Here is a 17,237-nt window from a genome sequence, read left to right as displayed (position 1 = left end):
TTTTTGAAGCTGTGTTTTATAGGTAAATTATTCATCTACTTGATCCAAAAGACAGCACTGACTTCCTGTTGAGAACTTTCTTAAGCCAATAACTGCCATTTATTCAGACCTCTTTTGCATGAAATGACAGAGGAGAAGGGGAAATTACATGACCCGCTAAAGGACAACAAAATGGTCAATAGAAAATCAAGATTTAGTCTTTTCTTCCACACATTCACAAAGGCAGGTGGTTTTTGCCTGGGAGTGCTGAAGTCGGGGGTGGCAGGGGGAGTTCCTGGATGACCTTCTAGGGTGGGTTGCAGGTGGACAGTATGCAGCTGAGGCCTATACTGAACCAGAGCTTGTTGGTGCAAGCCATCTGCCAAGTTGGGTTGAAATTGGTGAAAAGAAGGAACAAGTGATGAATAACAATTTTGAGAGGGACTTGGAGAATCTAAATCAGAAATGGATTATCTGGACTACATAACAGCATCTGCTTCAACTATAGATATTGAAAATCAAAGTGATATCTCTTCCTCGGGTAGGAGCTTATTTAAAACTCAATGTGTTCCTAATCACCTAAATGGAGGCAAAGAAATCCTAGTAGAATATGTGTCAGTTCACGTAAAAGTGCTCAAGCAAGAGATTCATCCAGTGACTCCTCTTTAGAACCAAGACCATTGACTTTAAAAGCTATGTTTACACAATGGAATATTATGCAGCTGTGAAAAAGAAGGAACTCTTACCATTTGCAACAGCATGGAGGGACCAGGAGAGTATCATGCTAAGCAAAATAAGCCAGTCAGAGAAAGACAAGTATCACATGATGTCACTCATATGTGGAATCTAATGGACAAAATAAACTGATGAACATAATAGACCCAGAGACATAGAAGCATAGGACAGACTAACAAATTTCAGAGGAAAGGCAGGGGTTGGAGGTGCGTGGGAAGTGATTAACTGGGAAACTTATATGCATATATGAACGTAGACAATAGAGTGGTGAATGCCTAGGAGGGGGGTGGATTAGGAATGGGGGGGAAACAAACAAACAAACAAGGGGAACATCTGTAATACTTTCAACAATAAAGAAACATAAACAAATAAAATGTTCCAGGGGTGCAAAACAAAAAGCACAGCAAAAAGCTTATAGATATATATGCATAGCCCATGGACACAGTTAATAGTGTGGTGAAAGCCTGGGGTGAGACAGGAGCTGGGTGGAGGGGGCAAAGAGGGGGGAAATAGGGGGCATCTGTAATACTGTCAACAATAAAAAATACATATTAAACTAAATATAAATAAAAGCTATTTTTGAAAGATTCAAGAAAAAGAAATGTAAAAAGAGGAAATATGAGCCAACAGGAAGACCAAGGGAAGAACAAAAGGAAGGAAAAACACTAAACCACAAATAAATAAGAAACAATTTAAAGATAAGAGACCTCACTTCCTCTTTTAGAATCAGACACTGGATGAAAACCATTACTTTGGAGAAAAAGTTTAACCTTCGAGCCAACAGTGGCAAGAGGATTTTTCAACTATCTTGAAAAACTGAAGTATGAATACCACCTCAAGGGATCCTCAAAACAGATGAATGCTGGTGAAGATTTAGAAGAAAAAGATGCTGACAGTCATAGATATAAACACTTGGATGACGGTGGATCTATCTCTCCCACTGAAGAGTCAGCAGAGAGGTTGAGGTTGCAACGAATCTTGAATCTGGTGATGAATGTGATATCAAACTGGTAGAGAATAATTATTTCATAGTAAGTTCTGAATTACCAAAGAAGATGAATGCATTGTTAGAACAGGAATATGCTGAAGAAGCTGCTTTGTCTAAAAAAGAGGGTATCAAAGTCCAAAAACAATGGACTGAAGATAGAGTGGCCTGAAAAGAAGATAGGCATATGAATGTCATGGGTTTTATCTTGAGAACACAAGGTCTGGATTTGCAGGTATTTGGATAGTCTAAAGATCTGTACTGTTCTAGGGGGTGATGGCTAAGAAATGACTGTGATTTGAACTCACTCAGGTTTAGAGGGTGTCTGAACTTGAGAGACCAGGCAGATCCATCTACTCTGACCCTAACAGTGGCCCCAAAGTGAATTACTTGAAAAATAGAGTCCCATTGATTATAGGATTGACTGACTGAAATGACCACTGGATTGAGCAAACATTCTTTCTAAAAGGGATTAAGCCTCAAACTCAGGAGGAACTAAGGCAGTGGAAGGAATCAGAACATGTGAAATTCCTTAAATAAAAATTTATTAACTTTAAATAATTGTGCCTAGGTCACACATAATATCATCCTATCTAATAAAAGAGGAACATGGTAATTAGCTATACCTCTGCTGCCCTTCCCATTGGCTAATCAGGACGATATGCAAATTAACTGCCAGCCAAGATGGAGGCCGGCAGCCAGGCAGCTTGAAACGAACATGAGGCTTGCTTGCTTCAGTGACGGAAGACTCCAACGTTCCCTGCCTGCTGCTGCTGGCCTCTGAGCTTGCAGTTTGAAACATTGTTACAAATATAGAAGCTAAACAAAACCCCAGAAACCTGCTTTCAGCCAGCTGGGATCTCAGAGCTGGAGTTGAAACAGTGTTTTGATTATAGAACCCAAACAAACCAGATACCTGCTTTCAGCAGCCGAGGCCTAAGAGCTGGAGAAAGCCTCAGAGCTAAAGCTGGCCCAGAATTAAAAAAAAAGAAAAAAAGGAGCGGTTGGGAGCTTCAGTCACCCGCCAGCCTGAAAACAGCCCTCAGCCCCTCACCCAGACTGGCCAGGCACCCCAGTGGGGACCCCCACCCTGAAGGGTGTGTGACCAGCTGCAAACAGCCTTCATCCCCTCATCCAGGCTGGCCAGGGACCCAAGCGGGACCCCCACCCTGATCCAGGACACCCTTCAGGGCAAGCCAGCCAGCCCACACCTGTGCACCAGGCCTCTATCCTATATAGTAAAAGGGTAATATGCCTCCCAGCACCGGGATCAGCATGACAGGGGGCAATACCCAAATCTCCTGATTGCCCTGTGGCTCTGTGTGTGACAGGGGGCGGGGCCACAACCTCCCTATCCGCCCTGCTCTATTAGTGACAGGGGAAGGCGCCCCAACCCCCTGATCAGCCCTGCTCTGTGCTGATACGGGGGAGCTCCCCAACCCCCTGATTGCCCTGCGGCTCTGTGTGTGACAGGGTGCGGTGCCCCAATTCCCCCCCCCCCAAATGGGCCCTGCTCTGTGTGTGACGGGGTAGAGCCATAACCTCCCCATCGGCCCTGCCCTGAGTGTGACAGTGGCTGCGCCCTAACCCCCTGATCGGCCATGCTCTGTGGGTGATAGAGGGTGGCGCCCCAACCCCCACCCACGGGCCCTGCTCTGTGTGTGACGGGGTAGAGCCATAACCTCCCCATCGGCCCTGTCCTGAAAGTGACAGGGTGTGGCGCCCCAACCCCCTGATCCGCCCTGCTCTGTGTGTAACAGGGGGCAGTGCCCCAACTCCCTTATCGGCCCTACTCTGTGAGTGACAGGGGGGAGCTCCTCAACCCCCTGATTGGCCCTGCTCTGTGTGTGACAGAGGGGAGCTCCCCAACCCCCTGATCGACCCTGCTCTGTGTGTGACAGGCGGCAGTGCCCCAACTCCCCTATTGGCCCTACTCTGTGAGTGACAGGGGGGAGCTCCTCAACCCCCTGATGGGCCCTGCTCTGTGAGTGACAGGGGGCAGCACCCCAACCCCCTGATTGGCCCTGCTCTGTGAGTGACAGGAGGTGGCACCGCAACCTCCCCATCGACACTGCCTTGAGTGTGACAGGGGGCGGTGCCCCAACCCCCAATCGGCCCTGCTCTGAGCCCGACCAGGGACTGCACCTAGGGATTGGGCCTGCCCTCTGCCACCCGGGAGCAGGCCTAAGCCAGCAGGTCGTTATCTCCCGAGGGGTCCCAGACTGCGAGAGGGCACAGGCTGGGCTGAGGGACTCCCTCCTCGCCGAGTGCACAAATTTTTGTGCACCTGGCCTCTAGTGTGTGTGTGTGTGTGTGTGTGTGTGTGTGTGTGTGTGTGTATATATATATATATATATATATATATATATATATATATGTAAAGTTCAGTTTGATCATTCAATATGATGTGCGCTGACCACCAGGGGGCAGAGCAGAATGAAGGAAGGCCCCTGCTGGCAGCTGGAAGGCCCCAATCGGCCCTGATCGCTGGCCAGGCCTAGGGACCTTACCCATGCACAAATTTTGTGCATTGGGCCTCTAAAATATATATATATATTTAGAAAAAAACTTTACATCTTTTCTAGAAAGTCAAAGAGAGAGAGAGGGAGGGAGGGAGAAAGAGAGGGAAGGAAAGAAAAGCAGGAACTCAGATTTTGACAGCTCCAAAGAAGTTCTTACCATCATACATTAATTTCTATTACAATGACATGAGTTGGTATCTGAGTTTTTATTAAAATCCTTACTGGTCCAAATTAATAAAATTTAGCACCATTTTTATATGTCAGCTATTAGATTTCTGATTATTGTTACTACAATTTTAAAGTAAAAAAAAAAAAACTCTAACACAAATATCTCCAAATAAAAATTTTAACGTAAAGAATTAACTGGTCCATATGTAATATTATAATATTGTATTTCAATATTAGCAATTTTATCTTTCAATAAAAAGTATTTTTGAGGTGTTCTCATACATATAAGAAAAGTGATGATAACATAATTTTTAATAGGAAAGAAAATAACCATTATATAAGTTAGCATCTGGAAACTGTCAGCCATCAAACCCTAACACAACCCAAAATAAACAGAGACATGCTATGTATGTATGTATACATACATATACAGGGGTGTGCAAAAGTAGGCTTACAGTTAATAAAATATGATAACTATATAATAATGCATTAATTAATGAATAAATACAATAATAAACTGTGATTTACATACTCAAAACTGTACACTTACTTTTGCCTACCCCTGTCCATGTGCACAAATTACGTATAGTCTCATAATGAGAATTAAGGAATTAGAAAAGTGAATTGCTATACCTACACATAAGAATGATCTTTTATTAATATCCAACTTCTATGAAGATCCAGCTCACTTTCAGACTAGGAGTAACTGTGTATCACAGTGCACAGGGGCTTTGCAATCAGACAAGACAAAGTCCCAATCCTCCAGCTTCTCCAAATTCCAATGTCCCCACTTATAAAATAAGGATGATAATATCTACAATATTCAACATACAGACTAGAGGCCACATCCAAGGAAACAAAACCTAGACCCTTTGGGAGATAAGCATAGACCATGATAATGTTCATTAGAACTCTTAAAGTTAAACCAGTTGTCTGGGACAGGAGCTGGGAGCCAATGAGCATGAGAAATCCTCTTGGGATGATGGACATAGTTTAAAATTGTATAGTGGTGATAAGTGTCCACCTCTGTTAATTTACTAAAATTCATGCAATTGTACACTTGGAATTGGAGGATATTATGATGTGTAAATTATACCTCAGTAAACCTGTTACAAACTAAGGTGGTGATATGTAAGCACTTCTCTGTATGTAGGTAAAAACTGCACCTGTAAAACCTAGAATAAAACAACAGCACAGAAGAAAATAACAGCGTTTAACTCTTAAGATATATAGATTGTGGCGTAAACTATTCAAAGCTAATCTATGGCTCATGTTGCATAAATTGAAAAGAGAATTATTATACAATTGTGACTTTTCTTTTGATTTAACATGAATTTAATGGCTAAAATATGCCTTGAATAATAGTTACTCATTAACTTTTGTTTGGAAATCATGAAGGCACAAGTGCCCTGGGACTAACCTATTCTATGCTAACCATCAGGGTAAAATGAACAGCCTTTCTTTCCCATCTCAAGGTGTTTTAATCCTCTAGACTGAGAACAGTTTGATTACACAGGCAGCACCGGGATCAGGAGTTCTGTCTCCATCTAGGAAGAAACAGCTGTCAGTCACATCTCTGTTCTCCTCCCCTGCTCCCCAGAGGACAACGGAAGCAAGCTGTCTCCTGGATAAGCACTCCTCCGAGAATTGCTGGCTCTTCATGGCCTGCAGCTGAAAGGCAGCCATTCTGCTCACTCAGTCTATTAGCCCTTTGACTTCCTTCCTCTGCACACAAATATAAATATAATGCCTAAGTGAATGATGACTGCTGTCCCCAAAGAAATTTCAATTAAACACTTGGAATCCTTAGGAACGGTACCTAGGGAGAATCCCAAACAGAGCTGCAATTTGTTATGTATTATTAAGTCTGGCTTCGGATTGTAAATCTTCCTGTTTGTTTTTTTTTTCTTTTCTTTTCATGTTAGCTGGGGCTTTTAAAGAACCACCTCCCATATGATTTGAATAATTCTTTCCCAAATGCTAAGCGGAACAAGTATAATGGAGTTATTCCTGGATAGTGAGCCCCTGGTCCAGTTTAAAAAGCAGAGGGGGAAATCCCTTTGCCTGCTACCAGAGTTTGGAACGAGACAATCTTTCCTCTCTTCTCAAAGGGAGTGGAGGACACGGATGAATGGTGCTGGGATAGTCTTTTGTGTAGAGTTGTGTTTCCACTGACCATAATCCTGCAGCATCATATGCTTGAGAGCAAGTTACCAGAATTTAAGCTCCATGAGGGAGTATTTTGTCTACTTACTTCTGTATTTTGAGGGGTATATACAGGGTGTCCCCCAAAATGTATGCACACTTTAACAGCTGCTAGTTCAATTTTGATAATAAAAATGTATTTTAATAGACACAACCTTTATGGCTATTCAATGTATCTGTATATATTTTGAGGGGACCTAAATAGAAGGTTTTGCCTAAATAAATGTAAATGGATGAATGGAAAGGAGAAAGGAAGAAAGGAAAGAAGGGAGGGAGAGAGGGAGGGAGGGAGTGAGGGAGGGACAGACTTGGACAGAAGTCCTTGACAACTAGGCCAGGTCTTTCTGTTCCACTTCTGCCAAAATTTCATAAAATATGTCCTTGGCTACATTTACTATAGCATTATTTTGGAAGAATTTACTTAAGAATCAGATATTTGGTACAACTCATTCTTTCCTTTTACTGATTATTTGTTTTTCCCTATGTGTTATTCAGCTGAATGAAATGATTAGAGCTAATCAGATTATATTCAGAGGTAAGAAATAAAAAGTTCCTTCTCAAAAAAAAATAAAATAAAATAAATTCTATAGGGTCAGTGGGTTGCCAAATCACATTTGCTCCTGTGCTGAGAATCTATGATTCATCCTCTTTGGGTTTGTCCAAATATAGTTTTTACAGAAATCACGATTATTAGCTCCTTTCCAGTACTGGGGTTTATGCCAATTACTTAAAATAATGTTAATACAAGAAATGCAAAGGCCCCTGAAAAACCTTATTTCTACCAAAGGCAACTATTAATTCTCCTACTAAAGCAGCAGTTTCAAATATTCAGCAAATAAAAATAAATAATTGAAAGAAAATTTAGTAAGTCCTCTCCCTTTAATACCAACTTTCTTTTTGTCACAGGCATATGCTTGTGGCCCTCAAACACAACTGATGCATAAATGATAAATGACTGAAGGTGAGTTTGTTGACATTGTTGACTATACTTCTGTCCCCTAAAAAGGAAAGCTTTGCGCTCCCCAGCACTCAGACGTGGGCTGATGGACACATGGCAGCTACTGAAGCCTGAATGGAAAGGAGGGCCTGTCAACATGGTTTCTCGAGTAGCAGTTCACCTCCTGGAACCCTCAGTGATTCCTGCTTTTGAATATCTGACACCAAAGCCAAGAGAAACAGATCTCAGGAACCGGGATTCTATTCCTTTGTAAAATGCCTATCAGCAATATGAAATTCCCTCTTTACCCTCAAAAAAAGCTGCACTTCCTGTCCTTCTGTCTCTCAGGGCTTGGGACCCAAGAGAGACAAAGTGCCGGGGTCCAACCCCAGCAGGTCCAGGGGTCCCCAAAGGTGTGGATGGAGTCGGCGAAGAAGGAATGACACGGAAGCAGCGTTAAGTTGATCAGCAGCCTAGCCAGGATCTCCAGCCAGGATCTCCAGCCAAATTCTGGTCTGGATCTCCAGAGAGGTTCTGCTTAGGATCTCCAGCCAGGTTCTGTGTCCATGTTCTCTTGCTAGGTTCTCCAGCCAGGTTCTGTGTCCATGTTCTCTTGCTAGGTTCTCCAGGTTCTCCAGCCAGGTTCTGTAGCCATGTTCCCTCGCTAGGTTCTCCAGCCAGGTTCTGTCCAGGTTCTCCAGCCAGGTTCAGTCACCAGGTTCTAGTCAGGTTCTCTTGCCAATTTCTGTAGTCAGGTTCAGTCCAGGTTCTTTTGCCATGTTCTCTCCAGCGAAGTTCTTCTGTCTCTAGGTTCTGTGTAGGTTCTGTCTTCTAAGTTCTGTCTTCTAAGTTCTGTGTTCTAAGTTCTGTGTCTTGCTGTCTTATTACATCTGTATTTATACCAGTTGATTCAATCCTATCAATCTCTATTACAAAGGTTAGGGCCCTTTCTTATCTCCATTCCAGGGAGTAAAGATTATGTAGCTTAAGCATGATTGTTCATAGTTAAAGTGACTAATTACCCGCCTGGCACTTAGTTGAGGGGTTTTATTCCCTCCCTAACTTCAGGGGAAAATCCCTACCTGGGGAAACAACCTTTCTCAGAGAGGAGACCTTGGTTAAAACACATAGTGCCAAGAAGGTGAGTAAACATATTAAGAACAGTATGCCATATATGCCAGGTCCCTTGAAACAGCAAGGATGGACCGGCTCCCGGCAACAAAGGACACTTGTGATGGGCTGTTTGGAAGCTCAGTATGTGTAAGTTTACCCCCCCCCCCCGCCAATCCATCTTTATATAAGTGCTGCAACGCTCCTTTCTTCTGGGGAGCCCAGGGGTTGAGGAAGCCTGCTCAGAAAACTTAAAGAGCAGACCTGACATCTTAACCCCCTTCACATTTCTGGTGTGCCCTATCTTTCCTGATGTTTTCCCAGCCACCAATCCCAGGAATCCAAAAGAGGAAGGAATGAGAAGTCTAGTCATGAGATGCAGAGTCCTGGCTGACTGCTGGAAGGATAAAGACAACACAGTCATGTGGATGGATTTCTTCAGGGACTTTTATCTTCATTGATAGTGTCATTCGATGGGATATCTCCTTAGTGAGCCTTCAAAAGAAGTCTAGTTAGCTGTGCATTTTCTTTAATCCTCACCTGAGGACATATTTATTGATTTTAGAGGGAGAGGAAGAGAGAGGAAAGAAGGGAGGGAGTTAGGAAGAGAGGAGAGAGAGAGAGAGAGAGAGAGAGAGAGAGAGAGAGAGAGGCAAACATTGATGTGAGAGAGAAACATCAATCCATTAGCTTCCATATACACCCCCACTGGGGATCAAACCTGCAACCTAGGAATGTGCCTTTTCTGGGAATTGAATCCACAACCTTTTGGTGTAGGGGAAGACACTCCAACCAACTGAGCCACCTGGCAAGGGCTCCTTTTTTAAATTTATTTTTATAAATTCTGTAGATACATTGACCTACCAATTCTAGTTGGATTTCTGTTTTCCTCACCCCTGAATAGACTGAAGAAGAAAGCTTAGTTCTCAAACTAAAAAAAAGGAACAGCCTTTTTTTAGGTGGTCATATCAGTCTGATTTTAGAGATATCTAGTAGATAAAGCAAAACATCTGGAAGTCAAATGTAAGCTTCATATACTACATAAGTGGGAATGAAACAAAAGATCAAGTGAAGTACTTCATAAAAGATCAGATAGTGCCTCCAAACTGCATGGTAGAAAGATCAAGTTCTCAATGGCTGACCAATATTAAAGCTAAGCCAAAACAGAGAACGGGAGATAGCAAATCACAACTGATTTTGATTTCTATATATTATTCTCAAAAAAAAAAAAGGCAGAAGAAGGAGGAGAAGGAGGAAGAGGAGGAGGAGGAGGAGGAGAAACAGAGACAGAGAAAGAAAGGAAGGAAGGAGGATGGAAAGAAAGGGAAAAAAATAAAAGAAGAGAGAAATATATATTTTTTGGAAAAATGACTGATTCTAGGGCTGGGACAGAAATTATAGTTAGCCCGCTATACATCTGAAGATTCAACAAACCAGAAATTAAAAATATTAAAAAAAAAACTCCCAGAAAGTTTCAAAACAACAACAAACTAGAATTTTCCATGTGCCCAGCACTATGCTGACTATGTGAGAATGAAATTATATGCAGGCACACCCTGCTGTACCCTATATGGAAGTATGGGTTTCAGGCAAATACTGTGTTGTTTTATATACGGGACTTAAACATCTGCAGATTTTTCTATCTGAAGGGGGCTCCTGGAATCAGTCCCCCATGGATACTGAGAGATGATTATATACAAGAGCCTGGAACATCTTGTATGCCAGAAAGTAAGAAAGCACTCAAAACAAAACAAAATCCCACAATGATGGATGTACATCCAAGGAACCCAACAGTCAACTGTAGGAACTCCTAGGGGCCAACTGGAACAATTTAAGCAACCAAATAGATAAAGCTGTATTGGTGTATAACCCAAAGTATAACATAAATATCTATGAGTAGCAGAAATTAATAACTGAGTATTAAAAAATGTGTAGAATGACAACTCTCACATGCAGAAGAATTCCAAATCATTTATGCAAATGCTCTAAACTCAACGAAGTGGAACATAACCCTCACTCCCTATGTATGAATAACTTTCTTCTAAAGACTTTCTCTTCGATGAAGATCAGGGTTAACATCAACAGTGATAAGTCTTGTTGATAGAATACACCCTTGATATAATACGATACTGTGAGAATGGCACTTGTACCTCTATAGCCCTCCTCCTAAAAACACATTACCTTACTGTAATCTGGAGAAAAATATCAGACAAAGCCCAACTGAGGAACACTCTATAAAATACCTGACCAGAATTCTCCAGAACTGCCAGGGTAATCAGAAACAAGGAGAATCTGAGCAACTTTCACAACCAAGAAACGTCTAGGGAGACATGACTATGGAATGTGATGTGATGTGGTGTTCTGGATGGAACCCTGGGACAGAAAAAGGACATTAGGGAAAAAGTGAGGAAAGTGAATAAAGTACAGACTTTAGTTAATAATAGTGTATCAATATTGGTTCATTAGCTGTGACAAATGCAGCATACTATTGTTAAGATGTTAATAAATAGGGGAGATTAGCTGTGAAGTGTACAGATACTGTCTGTATTATCTTTGTAATAATTCCATAAATCTAAAATGTTTTAAAAGTTAAAACTGTTCTAAAATAAAAAAGTTTATTTTAAAAATTTAGTCCAGATATGTTCCATAACTTAATTTCATCCAGAAAGAATAAAAGGAAAAAGAGTGATAGAAAGGAGGAAATTATCAGAATGTAGGGCAATGGACTGGGGAAACTATTTGGCAAAATGTAAATTTCACTGTTTTCTTTTTTTCGTAAATCACATCTAAATTCCCCAAATAATGTCCCAACTGTTACTTTGCACAGTAGCCATTCTTCGGTGGAGAATAAGAGGCTTACAACCTCATCTTCAATAATAACCCACAGACACATGGTTAGTCCTTTATGAAATTTAAGACAGAAGGTCTCTTTAATCATCTCAGATGAGAAGTACTTCATAAGAGATCATGCTCTGTCTCTATATGAATCACTTAATGTCATAGTAGAAACCAGGTGAATGCACAGTCCTCCGAAAAATCAAGGAACAAACATAAAAAATTTAAAAAGAAGCAGTCAAATGTGTTCTTTGATAAAATAGGTAGGTGACTCGGTTTAAATATAACAAATAAATAGGTCTCATAATTAATCTTGACTGACTTTCTCACCAAATATCCTGGCATTTTGGAGGATGGAAAAAAAAAAAAAAAACAACACCCTCAACCATCCTTCAGCAGCAGAAAGCACAGAAAGAGAATTTATCCTTAGGACAAAACTAGAACAACTTATAGGTGCGCTTGTCGTGACCTGTTTGTGGAAAAACCTCTCACTTGTCTAAAGTTAGTCCAGGGCAGGAATAGCAGGGGCCTGCGAAGCACACTGACAGTCTCTGCAGTGATGGCCTCACATCAAATGAGAATTAGTAGAGTGTCAGCAGAATTGCCTTCATTCAGCAAAGAGAGAGGGAAGGAGGAGAAATGAGAAATGACAGCTGAGCATGCTTCCCGTATGACTTCTCTTTTTTAGAATCTTGTTTAAATAAGTAAAAAAAATTAAAAGCCTATACAAGAAAATTTTAGGGTATAAATCTTGATGAATAGTTACTAACAATTTTTAGAGCACACAGTTTAATGATTTGTCAAGATATGTAATATGGTTTAGGCCATTGTAAGATCAATCCAACTTGTCTATGCATCAAATAATTTGAGAGTGTCATTCCCAAAGTTTATATTCAATCAAATTTGTAAAAATATATTTTTATTGATTTGATTTCAGAGAGGAAGGGAGAATGAGAGAGAGAAACATAAAATGATAAGAGCCCAGTTGGTATGGTTCAATGGATGAGCATTGTCCTCTGAACCAGGAGGTCATGGTTTGATTCCCTGTCAGGGCACATGCCTGGGTTGCAGGCTTTATCCCCACTATGGGGCATGCAGGAGGCAGCTGATCAATGATTCTCTCTCATCATTGATGTCCTATCTCTCTCTCCTTCTCCCGTCCTTTCTGAAATAAAAAATATATATTTAAAAAAAACACATCAATGAATTGAAATTGGTCTTATTAAGTGTGAACCTTTTATAATCTCAACTCTATTCCCAAGGCTAACATTAGTCTCCTTCCCCATGGCCACTCCCTGATGTTACCCCATCACTTTGAACAATCCACCTGTCTCTCGATGGCCACATCGGATACCACTGAATCGTCACCCAGTGGGCTTCCTCTGCTTTGGAGTCCTCACTCCCTCCCTTCACAATCTGTATAATGACTATTGGTTCCACAACAATCATCTCAAATGTCAATTGCTGTTCAAAATCTTGGCTAAAAATCTCCAGGAACAATTATTTCTTCCTTTAGATTCCCAAATCACTTTATGGAGATCTTTATTGTAGCACTTATTCCCCTTAATTATAACTTACCTGTTAATATGTCTATTCATTGTATTATGAATCTTAAGTGGGCTAAACTATCTCTCCCTCTTTGCATTATGTAGCTACAATATACTTGTTCAATGATTGGGTGAAAGTGTCACATTATAAACTATTTCTGCCTGAAAATGTTGAATACTTAAAAAAGGTGAATAATTATGTTTATAATATTTTATTTTTTTCTTCAAAGGGAAAAAGATCATAAACATTTTTGCCTTCAGTTTTCTTGTTTCTGCTCCTTGGGTTGTAGATGCTATTATTACAGGAAGTTTAGATATACTCACATTTAAGTTGGCTGGACTATGTCTGGTAACAGCTGATTAGAAAGAATAGAAGGAGCCTTAGAAGTCTCTACAGTTCTGCCTAAATTTCTCTTTGCAAACTCTGACATGTGATTTATATTACTAAGGTAATAATGGAGCTTTCTTCAACTTTCTTCACAGCAAGCCTACCAGACATCTTTAGTCTCCATCCCTGCTACTCCTGTGAGCAACAACAAAAGCAAAAAAAAACCCACACAAAAAAGGCCAGGGACTAGAATGCCTTTCCAAGCTCTTCCTCACAGGCTGTGGCTGACTGAGCTTGGCATGCACGGCAAGCCGCTCTCCGGAGCAGGCCTGGTCCAGATCAGCTGGCCACAGCGTGAGGCCAGCAGCACAGAGCAACTATAGATTGCTGTACCCACCCCCCATCCTGGAGAAAGAAAGGAGAAACCAAAAAGACTGGCTCCGGATAAGGCTGTGGAGAGACTGTTGTGGGTGTATGTGTTTACATGTGTTCTAGTTTGGGAGAAAGAAGAAAAGGACTAAAGACACTTCCGGGGGCAGCACAGCATGGCGGTTGGCATCAGTAAGACAGGGGCTTAGAACTAGACTCCATCACTTACTGGCTGTGGATTTCAGGGAGTTACTTAATCTGATGGGTTTTTGTTTCTTCATTTATAAATGTGGGGGGAATTACATTAGATCCCCAGTGAGGCTGCTGAGGTGCTTTAGTGAGAAATGTTGACCATGGCACATGGCACATCATATCTCACTCCCATCCCAGCTTAGACTCCTCAGAACAATACACAGGATCAGAGTGTTTGTTATTAACAACCATTAGCATTGTACTAGCAACTTATAATAGCTTGATTTGTTGTGATGCTATGGGATGGAACTCAATTTTTATTGATTGATTTTTAGAGAAAGAGGAAGAGAGAGAGAGAGAGAGAGAGAGAGAGAGAGAGAGAGAGAGAGAGAGAGAGAAGTTTGTTGTTCTACTTATTTATACATTGATTGGTTGCTTTTTGTATGTGCCCTACCCGGGGATTGAACCTACAACATTGGTATATTGGGAGGACACTCTAACCAACTGGGCTACCCAGCCAGGGCTGCAGATGGAATTTAGAGAGTAGAATGTGAGGCATGGCTAAACCTCTCAGGAGTTGTATTACCTTTCTCAAGTTACATACTCAGCTTTAGTTTCTGCATCTTTTAAATAAATGGGGCTAAAACAGTTGGTCTCCCCTGCAGCACTAATGTTGCAATCTCTAGAGTGAACTGGACTTTATTATTCTGTATGCAAAATGGAGTGGTGATAGTGATGGGCGTGGCAGTGAATGGGTGTGTTCATAAAACAGGTATCCTAAGCAAATCACAGTCCAGGGGTTTGCTGGCCAACCCAGTTAACATGGTCAAGCCCTGTGCACAATAACCTAAGAGGCTCCAATTTGAGTACACAAATGAGTTATTTGCAATGAAATTTGTATGGAATTTCTATTCAGCAATGGATTTTGTCACCTTCCTCTACTGTGATATTTTAAACTGGGAAACCATCCACAAATTCCAATTTCAAAAGACAAATATGGCTTTAGTGACAACTGAAAAATGCTTGCATATCAGAACCTCAATTCAGTAGCCTTTTTAATATGTCAGGAGAGCTTGCTACTTCAAATACTATGACCTGCAAAACCAGAGAATGTGCCATAAGAGGGCCATTACTGCCAGAACGCAATATACTTATTGCATGCTAACTCCAAGCTGACAGGTTTGAATGACATTACAAGAACAATGAAAGTAAAGAAGAAAATGGAAGGGAGGAAGAAAAGGGAAAGGAGGGAAGAAGGAAGGAGAATGCATTATTAAATGGGAATTCCTAGAATAGCAAATGCATATTGTCTGCTTGGCCCAAGTCTAAAAGGTACCACTTAGCTCTAATTTTCAGAGAAAGAGGTGGGGTCCCTACAGATATTACTTCATAATTTTCTACCATTAAGTGTAGCTGAAAATGAATTCTTTTATTTTCAAATGATGAACTATTTTAATATTAACACAGAAGGCATATTTTTTAAAGTTCACCTAGTACCTTTAAGGAATTTTAAGCAAGTTTCACTGCCCTACATCGATATCCAGATGGCAGCCACTGGTCTATTTAAGGCCAGTTTCTGTTTTAAGTTTGGTTAAAATGAGGGGGCCAGAATCAGACTGTTTGGGCTAGGACCAAACACCACTATTTTCTGTGTCAACTTTAGTAAGCTACCAACCAACCCTTCATGAAAGTATTCTGCAACATAAGGTTTTGATGGGATGATAAGCAAAACAATTTATAAAAACTCTTAACATAGTATCTGGTACATGGTAAAAACTCAATAAACATAAGCTGTAAACATTTGTAGGTATCTTTTAAATATTTTTAAATGCTATTGCTTTGTTATAAAATACATGCACACACCAATTCACAATCAAATGTAGACACGATAACCCATATCATGGACTTACTGAGTATATTATAATGCCACTGAACTAGTTTCTCTAACCATGCTGCCATACAGAGTGAAGGCAAGGCAACCACTGGATTCATGATCCTAGAAGATCTACCTGGAGAGAGTGACATCAATTTTCTAAATCTCATTGATTTCCTAAGAGGCCAAATTCCATCCACACGTATTGTTTAGAGACCTATGTTTAAAGACACACTTTCCTCTCCATGCAGGTGAATTCACATCCCTCACCTTGGAGTATAGGGGCAAGAGCACCAAACATGTTCACACCAACCATACACTAGAAAGCAGCAACTCTAGTCTCCCTTCTATGCCACTGGAAGTCTTGTACCCAGTTCCAAAGCCATCATTTGGGCATTCCCAAAAGAATATGCCCTATACTAAGTGGCCCAAGGACATGGTAAATAGTGATGATTCTAACATTCCTTGAAATAATTTTTGAGTTGAAAGACTCAAAAAAGTTAGGAGGGAGGCTTTCTGATCAAGTTGTCTAGAATAGTTATTTTTCTGATAATAATAACAACAAAAACAGTTACGGTAACAATAACAGCAACTACTTAATATATACTAGGTATTGCTTTAAGAAATTTATGTAAATGCTATCTCATTAAATAGCCTTACAAGATGATAAGATCATTATTCCCATTTTATACACAAGGAAGTTGATGCTCAGAAGAGCAGTAAGTAGTTCTTCCGTGAAGAACTAGAAATCGGTGAAGCCAGAGCCCTGAAGCACATATGTGGCCCTGCCTATTCTTTTATTTGCCCCAGTAATAACAGAAATTCAGTCTAGTCCTCTAGACTGAAGCACCTCAGGAAAGGCTTCTCTGAGTACCTTTCCCCTCTTCATCTATTTCAGTTGCTGCCCATATCACTGAGACAGTATTGCTTTTATCTTTGTTAATGACTTCTGCATACTTGTTGGAATTTCTATTGCATGTCCCATTGTTTCTGGGCTCAAATTCACATCCATTTCTTCCTTATCTCCTGCTACCTTTTAAACACAATCCTTACCTGGTTTTGCATTTGTATTTGCTTATAATTTAGAAGAAATGTTTGCCTCCTCAGCTTGGGACTCAGCCATAATGCCTACATGCAGTAACTTCCATTCCTGGCTTCCTGGATAAGTGTGTCTGGGTAGAATATTATTATTTTACTGGAATATGTAGGCCATGAAATATACAAGATAACTAACCGAATCAACGATCCTGAAAGATGATTCCTAAGTACTCAGGTGTTCAGTGCTTCCATTTTCATTGTTGAACTAATTAGTTTTTGTGCGATTAGAGTTTATGAATTCCACCCAGTGCAAGTACATAAAACACTGCACAGGATATTTCTGAAGTGATAGGCTACATTATGAACCCCAAGGAATGAATGCATGCTCCTCAAGGGAATGAAACTGGGGCAAAG

At 40.7% G+C, this 17,237-nt stretch overlaps 1 protein-coding gene and 1 pseudogene across 2 annotated transcripts in view; one reads left to right on the top strand and one right to left on the bottom strand.

Annotated features, from left to right (window-relative positions):
* Window positions 1–17,237, bottom strand: part of TENM2 (teneurin transmembrane protein 2) — a gene marked incomplete at its 5' end in the record, with an annotated part of 1,189,887 nt that overhangs the window by 846,456 nt on the left and 326,194 nt on the right. The window lies entirely within an intron of this gene.
* Window positions 445–1,890, top strand: LOC308519257 (TATA box-binding protein-associated factor RNA polymerase I subunit D-like; annotated as a pseudogene). Its single transcript has 2 exons — window positions 445–703; window positions 1,301–1,890. The product of its transcript is annotated as a TATA box-binding protein-associated factor RNA polymerase I subunit D-like (transcript).

This window comes from Myotis nattereri (genome assembly GCF_964212035.1).
Source record: "Myotis nattereri genome assembly, chromosome: 5".
Taxonomy (NCBI): Eukaryota; Metazoa; Chordata; class Mammalia; order Chiroptera; family Vespertilionidae; genus Myotis; species Myotis nattereri.
Note: the sequence above shows the minus strand (reverse complement) of the source record. Positions and strands in the feature narration are given on the sequence as shown.